Below are 11,037 nucleotides of genomic sequence, written 5' to 3'. Positions count from 1 at the left end.
TGAAAGGTGAATTAGATAATAAAATTGTAAATATATCGGAATTCGGAATTCGGAATTCAATGGCATATGTTTGGAATAAAAAACAAAAAAAATAGTGAACTGCCAGAAACTGAAACCGAAACTGAAAGCTTTCATTTTATGGTTCGATGGCCGAATTTTTTCGAGTCCGAGTTTATTAATTGACATTGAAAAGGTTAACAGAAAGAGGTTACAAAAAAAAAAAAAAGAGGTAAGGTAAGGTAAGGTAAGGTAGAGGCCAAGCCCATCCTTTTTGGAAGCCGAATGGAAAGTCAAAGCCAGGCACACCAGCAGTGCAAGTTATTAATGAGTGAACGGCTTTTGGATAGAAACCGATTGTTAGTCTCGGAATTCAAAGTCTGCACACGCAGGTGGCGATCGGATCAGTAGTGTGGATTGGATTGGATTGGATTGGAGTGGAGTGGAGTGGAGTGGAGTGGATTGGCAGCCACCACCTTCGTTTTTTGCGGTGATTTGGAGCAAATAATTCGCCATTGTTTTCCAAATGAGTGATTTAATTAAAAAAAGATACTCTCGGAGACTTGAAAACAATTCAATCCGACCACATAGAGACCAAAAAGACCATCCTGTTTTGATATATTTTTAAACATCAAGGGGCCTTGCCTTCCCCTTCCGTGAGTGCATTATTTTCACACTCACATTATAGTCGTTAAAAATTGGCTTTCTAGTCGAAAAAAAAGACAATAAAGTGCCACAAAAACTCAATTAACAAGTTCAAGATCTCAAAAAAGAAAGAAAGAAATCGGCAAGAGGGAAAGCATTGAGAAAATAGCCCCAAGAGTGTGGTCTTTCAGATACTACAATTTCAAAAAAAAAAAAAAAAAGGCTGAATCGATAAATGACGAAAAAAACAAAGAAAAAGCCGGGCAATGTGCTTGGAGAGTTCGAGATATGCCGCTTCAGCTGGATGCTCTTCTGTGTGTGGTTGTGGTATAATGCAAATACAGTTCCGAAAATGACATAAAACCCGGGGAACATGAGACCGCCGGCAATTTATGCGAATGCGAATGTTGGAAGAGGTTCAGAGCGGAGCGGTTTGGAGCGGAAATCTGAACAATTTCGAATGCAAAAGTAGCCGACAATGCATAACAGATGGGTGGTGAGTGAGTGGCGGTGGAGAAGTTGGCCAGAAAACCCAGTAAAAACCCAGAAAAACCTCGAAAAACATGAAAAAAAAAAAAACACTGTAATCTGTTAAAAAGAGGATTGGTGGAGAAACAAACATCAGAGACCATCAAGTGCAAATGACAATTGCAGCAAAAATGCCCCAAAAGATGGGATGTACGTACTCGGAGATACATGAAATTCATTCGTTTCAGAAACAGTCCCCCTCGTACTGGATAATAAGATGGGAGGAAAGAGGAGGGTCTAAACGGAAAGTACTGAAAGTACCATAAACAAACAAATAAATAAATAAACTGACATAGCACACCGCATCTAATAGATGTTAAAATCGGAGTATCTTTGCATTCGTCACGGCGGATAAATAATAACGGATCGGAACGGATGATAACAGAACAGATACTTTTTTTTTCCCTCCCCCACCACCACCAGTCCACCAGTTTCCAAGACGATTGAGCCGTCTCGCAGAATAAATAAATGACAAACGACTTCTAAAAAAGACTAAAAATTCAGTAAATAAAAAAAAAAAAGAAAACACCATGAACCCACTCTGAAAGATGCTAACAATTTGTTATACGATTTGTAAACAAGTCAAGTTTCATCCAAAGTGCAGACAACACACATGTGTGTTTGCCCACTCAAGATATAAAAAATCTACATTATGAAATAACCAAACGAAAGGCTAAGGATTTGTAATAATAAGGTCTGATTAACACATTTTTTTTTTTCCTCTTAAATGATTTTTTTTTTAAATCGCATAACATTTTAATTAGCGACATGAGAAAGAGTCTGAAACGGAGAACATCTCAATTGTTGGAAATAAAGTGCCGTCGGTACCTGACATCAATAATAATCAACTGATATCTATTTAAATGTTAATAACAATCGTTAGCTGACTGATCGGATCGGTTCAAGTTTAAAATGTTAATTTCAAGGGAAGGGAAGTAAAATTAAAACTAAAAACAATTACGAGTACCGCATTCCCCGAAATTCACAATTATTTCATAACATTTATTAGACGACTATAGAGACTATAGACTTTCAGCCCAGGCTTTGGCAGCGTCATTAGCTTAGGATTGGATTAGAAATTTATCGCCGCTCCATAATCAGTAATTAAAGAGACAACAACGTCGTCGCCGTCGTCTGGCTTTCTAAGATAGAGAGTATTAGAAACTTGAGCGCCCCAGCAAGGACACATATCCCCATGTATGTACACATATTGGGTGGTAGGTAGCGGAAGGAGAGATGCCAAGAGAAAAGGTCATAAAGTTCATTCAAATGACATAACCATCCAAGTTCTTATTTGTCTTGTCTCGAAACTGCAGTAATCTCGCTAAGACAAATAACCCAGAAAAGCCACACAATTGAAAGATTAGTTCCAAGATAAATGAAATAATCCCAACCCGTTTCAGCTCTAGCACTAATCATTCCAATCCACTTCAACCTATGGCCCGCGGTTCGATTCGTTGTGGCACTGGTTGATGGCTGATGGGTTGGGTGGTTTTTGGGTGGTTTTTGGGTGCCATTGTGAGGGAGTCTATGAGTCCACTTTAGTCGTTTCCCTCTCACTTGCCAGTGAGACAAAATTGCAGAAATTGGTTGCCCTTTCCCTTCCTAGTTTCTTCTGGGTGGAAAAGAAAGCGGGAAGAATGCGGTGGAGGTGGTGGAAGCCCGAAGAGTGGTTACGTTAAGACAAATAGGCCAGGCCAGGCCATAGTCAGAGCCAGAAACAGAGCCAGACCGTCAAACACGCCATGGAAAATTGTGTTAATTTCCACTCAATGAGGAAAATAGCTGAAGGCCGAAAAGAAATGGAAATTAAAACCGAAAGCGGGAAATGCTAGTATAAAAAAAATTACTTCAAGTACCGGTCTTTTATATATCCTATCTGATCTATTAATATTTTTAAATAAAGTCCACCCTTTTTAAACCTACTACCTCAAAACCTATTTTAAGATAGATCTCTTAAGTACTCCATTTGATCTACTAAATGACAAAAATAAAATCTTACATAAAATATTACTTCAAGTACAAATATTTCTAATATATTAATATTCCTATCTGATCTTTTAATATTCCATCTATAAATAAATTCCACTTTTTATAACCCCAAAACTTAGTACTCTGAGGAAATGTCAAAAATACAATGTAAGTACAACAAGTATTACTTTAAGTACTTTTAAATACTCTATCTCATCGATCAATATTCTATCCATAAATCCACCTATAAGTCAACCTTTCTTAACCTCAAGTATTTTCTTTAAGTATCTCAATATCTAGTAGATCTCCTAAGTATTCAATTTTATCTACTTTGTTATTACTTCAAGTATCTATATTTTTAATATCTTATCCATAAATCCACCTATTAACTTAACTATTTTAACCTCAAATCCCGACATAAAGTATAGATCTAACTTCTTACTTTAAAATAAAAAATGTTAAAAATAAAATCTTATTATCTAGATAAAATATTACCATTTTTTTTACCTCAAACCCTACTTTAAGTATAGATCTCTCAAGTATTCTAACTGATCTTACTTTGAAATAAAAAATCAATCTTTTATATATCCTATAAATATTTCATCCATAAATCCACCTATAAACCCACTTTTTTTGGCCTCAAAAAAAACATACTCTAAGTATAGATCTCTTAAGTCAAAAATAAATCATTTAACTACCGCTTTTAGTAGATGTTTTGTATTTTTATCTTGAGACACATACGGAAACAAGAATAAATTATTTAAATTTTCACCAAATTAATGATTGCATTTTTATTGTTTCCTCAATTTTGAAATTTATGCAGTGTGAGAGCTTTGCTTAAAAATATATTATATATATATATATATTTTAATGATTTTATTTGTTCTTTTTTGGAACTTGAATGAGAAATACAAAGTAATCTGAGAAACTGCAGCAGAAACTCCTCCTGGGCATGAAATAAGGGAGTCGGAGTCGTTCAATGATAATACTTTTCCCTGATAGAGGGTATAAAATTGCAGCAATCAACAAAAAAATTAAATAAAACACAAACAAAGAAAATACAAAATAAAAGGAAAATTCACAAGCAATACAATATGGTTGCACTGCAGCTAGAGATGGCTGCATTGAATTGATGATGCCGCCCGTCGCTAGCACGAATATCCCCCCCATCCCCAAAAAAACAGAAACAAATAATAAAGAAAAAAAGTGGGAAAATTTAATAACTGTAAACTGTAAGGCCGTACCAAGAAATCCGGGAGTCATAAATAAAACCAAACGAGCAGGACAGGACATATAACGGGGGGGAAAATTGAGCGAAAGAGAGAGGAGATAATAAATCGCTTGGATGCAAACATAAATTTACATTTTTGATGATAATTCTTGTAAAATGCAAGAACCACCCTGCCGACAAAAGAGGCGTTTGCAAATTAAATTCAAAATATAAGTCAACAACCCAAAAATCCTGTCAAGAAACTCCACCGGAAGCAACTCAATGTTTAACTAATTAAAAGATGAGAGGGAGAGAGATACCACTGCAAAAAAGAGATTGAGTGGGGAGTGGGGAGTGGGTGGGGTGGGGTGGGGTGGGGTGGATAGTGTGAGCGTGTGATAAATATAGTGGGTGGATTTAAAGTTGGGTGAGAGAGGGAGGGAGGGAGGGAGGAGGAGCGCTCTGGCACATCATCTGCAACAGCTTGCGACTGTAATGTAGTCATAAAAAGCCGCAACAGACAGGCAGACACAACGGAAAGTTGTAATCAAAATGTAAGTAGTGAAAAGAGAGGGAGAGAGAGCACAAGAAAGGCAGGACGGGGTATACTTAATAAATCATACGCCCCATAGAGCTAGCAAAACAGCAGCAAATTAGACAAGCGCCCCCCCCCCCCCCCCCCCCCTCACACACACACACACACGCACACGAAAGGGGAGAGAAGAGTCCAAAAGGACCAGGGACGTATCTTTACTCCCTGGGGGAGTTGGGCGGTCAGCTGGTGGTTAGCTTTTTGTCAGCCAACCCGCGACTGCCAGGCAGGCAGAGGACTGGGCGCCTGGCCAGGCTGGGCGCCGGAATTAGCGACGCCGGTGTGAGAAGTGTTGCCGTTTCGCACTTAATCTGAAAAACAACAACAATAATGGTGTGCTGCAACTCACTTGTGGAACCATTTGGCTTAATTGCAGTGAACAAAATACACCAGCAACAATAAAAACAACAACAATGACAAAAAAAAAAAAAAGACAGTAGAGAGAGAAATGATAAAGCAATCTGCGAAACAAAAAAGGATGCTGCCGAGTGCGAAATTTTCTCTTTCACACATGCTGCGCATACTTTTTTTTTTTTTTGCAGGTACGTGCGTGTGTGTGTGTGTGTGTGATAATAGGCGGAGCAACAAAAGCCACTGATAGGGGGGGCTAGTGGTGGGGAGGGAGGTAGCTAGAGGCGAAACAGGCCACCAACGGGATTCCGACAGCTAACAGCTAGTGGGGCGGTCTGGCAAGGCAATTGTGAACGCAATACAATGGTTGGGGTGTGGTGGGGTTGGGTGAGGTGAGGAGGTGTGATGGGGAGGAGGATTGGGGATGGGAGAAAAAAAAAAGACAAGAACAAGAACGATAACAGTGACCGGCATATCGATTAAGTGAGGCCACGAAAATGGATCATGGAAATTTAAGAAAGAAAGACACACAAAGTAACAAGCAATGGGGGTGGTGGGGGTGGTGTGGCCCCAGCTATCGATTACAATGCAATAATTGGCTCTGCGACGAAAAGAAAACAAAACACAAAAAAAGATACATCCGATACCATATCAGATGTTGCGATTTAATGTAGTTTGCTGAATAAAGTTAAAATTCAAGCATCAGTTATGCATATAATCGACCCTGAACTAAATCAGCGGAATGAATTAATTGATTTTTATTGTTGAATTTCTTTTTATACCCTTGCAGAGGGTATTATAATTTTGGTCAAAAGTGTGCAACGCAGTGAAGGAGACATCTCCGACCCTATAAAGTATATATATTCTTGATCAGGATCACCTCCTGAGTCGATATGAGCATGTCCGTCTGTCCGTCTGTCCGTCTGTCCGTCTGTCCGTCTGTCCGTCTGTCCGTCTGTCCGTCTGTCTGTCTGTCTGTCTGTCGGTTTCTACGCAAACTAGTCTCTCAGTTTTGGAGCTATCGAGTTGAAACTTTGCACACACCCTTCTTTCCTTTGCAGGTAGTATATAAGTCGGAACGGCCGGGATCGGTCGACTATATCCTATAGCTGCCATATAACTGATTGATCGGAAATGCCATAACTTTGGTGTTTTTTAAGTTAGAGGGTTGGGACTTTCCACACATGTTATATTTGACCAAAATATCTTATGTACAAAATTTCATAAGGATCGGCCGACTATATCCTATAGCTGTCATAGAACGATCGAAATTGGTATAACTTTGGTGTTTTTTAAGTTAGAAAGATGGGATTTGGTACAGATTCTATTTTGGGAAAAATAATTCAATATGCCAAATTTCATAAGAATCGGCCGACTATATACGATCCGCTACATATCTAATAATACAAGATGCGTGGCGCCACCTAGCGGACTGCGACTGAACTGCAAGGGTATATAAACTTCGGCTCCGCCCGAAGTTAGCTTTCCTTTCTTGTTTTTCTTGTTTTCTGGTTGAAAGAAAACCAATAATAATTCTTGAAAGGGGACCACATTGTTTAAAAATATAAACTTTATATAGAGCTGACGGAACTGAATCCGATCTATAGATCTTTGATGGACTTTATCTAACTTTTCTGGGGGCCGAGGCTCCGTTGTCCGAGTTGCGACACTTCTCTCGGATAGATTTTTGCAATTCATATAAGATTTCTTTGCTATTTCTTGGGTATTTTTTTGCTTTGCTTCCCCCCCCCACCAGGCAAAGGTCATTCGGCAAGTTTCTCACTCTGAATTTCACAATTCTAGGTTATTCTCGCATGAGAAACTGTCAAGTTTAACGGAAATTCAAATATCAGGGCAGTCAGCATTGTAGTTTCATTGATTTTTCTGCCAGTGCAGGCTAGAGAGGGGGTCTGCTACGGCCATGGCATGTAAATTGTTTTCTTTATTTAATGACAGCTTCTGGGTGATGGTGATATGCCCGTCATTTCAACTCTTTCATGCATGCCGACTTCTGATATCTCACTTTATTTTCGTAATATTTTTTCGCTTCTTTCAACACAATGTAGGCAGCACTTGAAAAAGATCTGTATTACTTTTTTTTTATTTTGCATGTCGCTCACATGTCAGTGATTTTTTGCATGCCTCTTTGTAGTTTTTATAATCCCATTCGGGAAGATGTCAAGTCGAGTAGCTAGTTAGTTACTCTCTACTTAGTTATAGCCTTAGTTTTAATCACCTTAACTATTAAATACAATTTGTAGGTATCATTTGTTGTTTTAGTTACCTTGATATTCCTTTAAACTCTCGACTATCTCGAATATTTTCTGCTTCAACTTGCTATGCTTTGCTATGTGACTAAAGCTGTTCACAACCAGGTATTTTTAGATTGTTTTTTATTTGTTTTTTTTTTTTATTTTATTTTTGCATTGATTCCATTGTTAAAGGTCATTCCACGTTTTCAGATCACAAGTTTTTAGCATCGAAATAGTATATATACATAAATACTTCAACGACTCTGAACTCTGGATGCAAAAGCATGCATTTCTAACTTCCGGTTGATCATAAATGAGTATGAGTATCTGTATCTATACAATACAGCGGAAATTCAGGACAAACTGAAATAGAAGTCTCTTCGCTTCCCTTGGAAACACAATTCGTGGCTATGAATCTTCAAGATTCACGATTTCCTGATATTTTTAGACCTCGTGTTGTGGCAACACAAACGCCCTATAGTGGATCACACATTGGATTGGATGGTTTATTTTTAGGTGATTTCCTCTTTTGTTGCTTTTCTCTCTCACTTGGAAAGTCCGATTTTTATTTGCTTTTATTTTTTAATTTTTTTTTTGGGTCAATTTTAGGCAGATTTTTGGTGTTTTTGGTTTTTTTTCCCACCGATTTAGAATTAGAATGCGTGGGTTTTTGGAAGTCCGTGTCCCGGGATTCGTTTCGGTCGGAACGTAAACGGAAACTGAACAACCGGAGAGTGAAACCACCGGCTTTTTCCTCATCCGGTATCTGGGGGCAAAAAGGCAAACCTTTCTACTTAATTTGATTGGAATATGCGCAGCGCACAGGAGGGCGGACGGCGGACGGCGACCGGCGGTGGCAGCAGCTGGTTGCTCTGCCGCTGGTCGGTGTTTGGTCCGCCAAACGGATGCTATGGTTTGTCAGTGGGGGATTAGCACGCAGGCATCACCCCACAGGAACCCCACCTATTTGCTCTTTGTCAGTTTTGGGTTGCTGCGCTTTGGTTGGCTGGCTGGTTGATTGTTTCTGGCTGCCGTCGACGTCCTTGTTTCGGTGGCGGTGGCTGCAAAATGTCAAAAGCGGTGAAAAATGAAGCCTCCTCCGCTTTTGATGTTGTCCTCCTGGCCGTGGCTAGAGAGTCCTTTCTGGTCACCCTCCGCTCCCCCCCCCCCCCCCCCCCCAACTGTTCGGGCATTAATTTTTCATTGGCGTGTGTCCGTGCCAGACGGCGAGGATAAATCCATAAAACAATTTGAGAAATTAAACAATCAAAAGGCGTTAAGTGTTGCTGACTTTTGGCTTGAGAGGGGTTGGAATGGGTTCTCATGTATTACCATTATTTTTTTTTGTTTATTTTTTTGGGTGTTGTTTGGACTGCTTGATTGATAGGATATACCAGAACGAGTATTTGTTGGCGAATGGTAATATGGGTGGTTATTCTGGACCAGCTGGTTGATCTGGTCTTGTTTGTTTTGCTGATTAATACAATGAGGCAGGCCGAACATCATCAGCGCCAAAAAAAAGCATTTGATTTTTGTTACCAATGCTATAGACTTCACCCCACAGAATTCTAACACGACGCCCACGTTGTTGCCACACGTTGGGCGCCATTTTCGGGGTGCATTTTATTAGCCCAGCTCTTATAATATTTTATGAGCTCTCATAGTTCAAAAAAGCGGAGAAAATTATTCCAAAAACTTCAACTCGTGGCTGCGATGAAACCTAATTAGCATAAGAATAATGGTGAAGGGGGAAAAAAAAACTGGGCGTGTACACAGTTTCATGGGCTTTTATTTCACATAAAAAAACTATTATAAATAGTTGAATGCAAATTATGAGTGTCCCTGCTAGAAATACTTAACAGCTCAATAACGAACGGATCGGATAATGTGCTAAAATATTGTTTCGCTAAAAAACACACACTGACAGTGGCATTAGAGTGTGAAAAAGAACACATTTCAAATAAAATAAAAATAAACAAAAAAGAGAGAATAGTTAAAAGCGGAAAGACAAACGAATAGTATATATGTATAGGAATTTTTAGAGAGTATTTTTGGCAGATGAACAAGAATTTGATTTTATTTTTCATTTCATCACCTTCATCTTGGTGAGATTATGATGATCCTTCGTGGGATACTTGCCATATTCCGGATATATTAATCACATTTTAATTATAGCCCTTGGGGCATGTAGATCCTCCTTTGATTGTTTTATTTATAAATATTTGATGTGTTTCGCTGTGCTTCTGTGTGTTTTGATTCTGGGCAGTTTTTGTGGCGTAGCGAAAGAGTACAATTTTTCGAATTTAATTATGCAATTGGATGGGCGCCCAAATTAATTAAACGAATAAGTAAACAAACAAAGAGGCGAGCGAGCACAGTAGAGGCGGCATCCTGGGAGGCTCAGGCGTGAAAACAAAAAATGCGCATTCACTCCAGTGGAAGTAATTCAAAAAGCAGCCCCCACACCACAACACCACTGTGCCACTCTGCCAGGGATATAGAGTAAGCATAGTGTGTGTGAAAAACAACGGGATAAGTGGGGATGTGCAGTCAGGAAGACCGCCCGGCCGCCCGGATGGCCGTCCAACCGCCCACTCTTGTGGCATGCCACCTGCAATTTGTGTCGTTTCCTAGGGGCTTAACATTTTGCAACAGACTTTACAACTGACAGTGGGGATTTGCAAGCATGTATGTATGTATTGGGTAAGGGTATAAGGGGGGGAAGAGGTTCATGAGACGACTACGACAACGACACAACCCAAACTAAGCTGCAGAAAATTAAGTGTATTCGTGTGTAAGAATTTGGCTGAAGCTATTATAAACTCTACGGCTATGGCTATGGCTATGCTATGCTATGGCGTATATGGTATACTATGATATAATAAATTACAAAATCTAACCCACTAAATCTCCATTTGCTTCTGGTTTTCAAATTCTTTCGACGCTTAGAAAACAATTTAATGTGATTGTGGAAAAGTTGTTCGTATATTGCCCATTTCCAGTTACCAGTTACCAAAGCATCCAGAGAGTCAGCCACCCAACAACCGACATCCGAACATCCGAACATCCAACATCCGACATCCGAATGAGATATTGTTTTGAACAAAAATATTTAAATAAGAATTGGAGATGGGAGCAGCGATGGCATTGTCGCTCTCAGTTAGCTAAGCTTATGGTATTATATAATTAAAGATATAAAAGGGATACTCTCCTCCCTTCTAATATTAAAATGTGGCTAAAAGAGGCTTACAGTAACGGATTTGGACTTTCACTTTGCGAGAAATTGGCCTGCTGTCTACTTTTCAAGTATTTTAATTCCAAAATAATAATACTCTTAAAACCTTAACCCCTTATATGGGGGAAAAATAAGAGATTTTAATCTTTGTTTTTTTTACTTTAGTAGAGTATAAAAAAACACTTATTACAAGAAAAATAAATTTAAATTTAAAAAAAAAAATGTTTAAAGAATATTATTCGCAGACTTACTCGAA

General features: G+C 38.9%; 1 protein-coding gene across 6 annotated transcripts in view; it reads right to left on the bottom strand.

The window, feature by feature from the left end:
• The window catches only part of LOC6503452 (protein split ends), a 37,023-nt gene that overhangs the window by 8,019 nt on the left and 17,967 nt on the right, over positions 1–11,037 (bottom strand). The window lies entirely within an intron of this gene.

This window comes from Drosophila ananassae, chromosome 2L (genome assembly GCF_017639315.1).
Source record: "Drosophila ananassae strain 14024-0371.13 chromosome 2L, ASM1763931v2, whole genome shotgun sequence".
Classification (NCBI taxonomy): Eukaryota; Metazoa; Arthropoda; class Insecta; order Diptera; family Drosophilidae; genus Drosophila; species Drosophila ananassae.
Note: the sequence above shows the minus strand (reverse complement) of the source record. Positions and strands in the feature narration are given on the sequence as shown.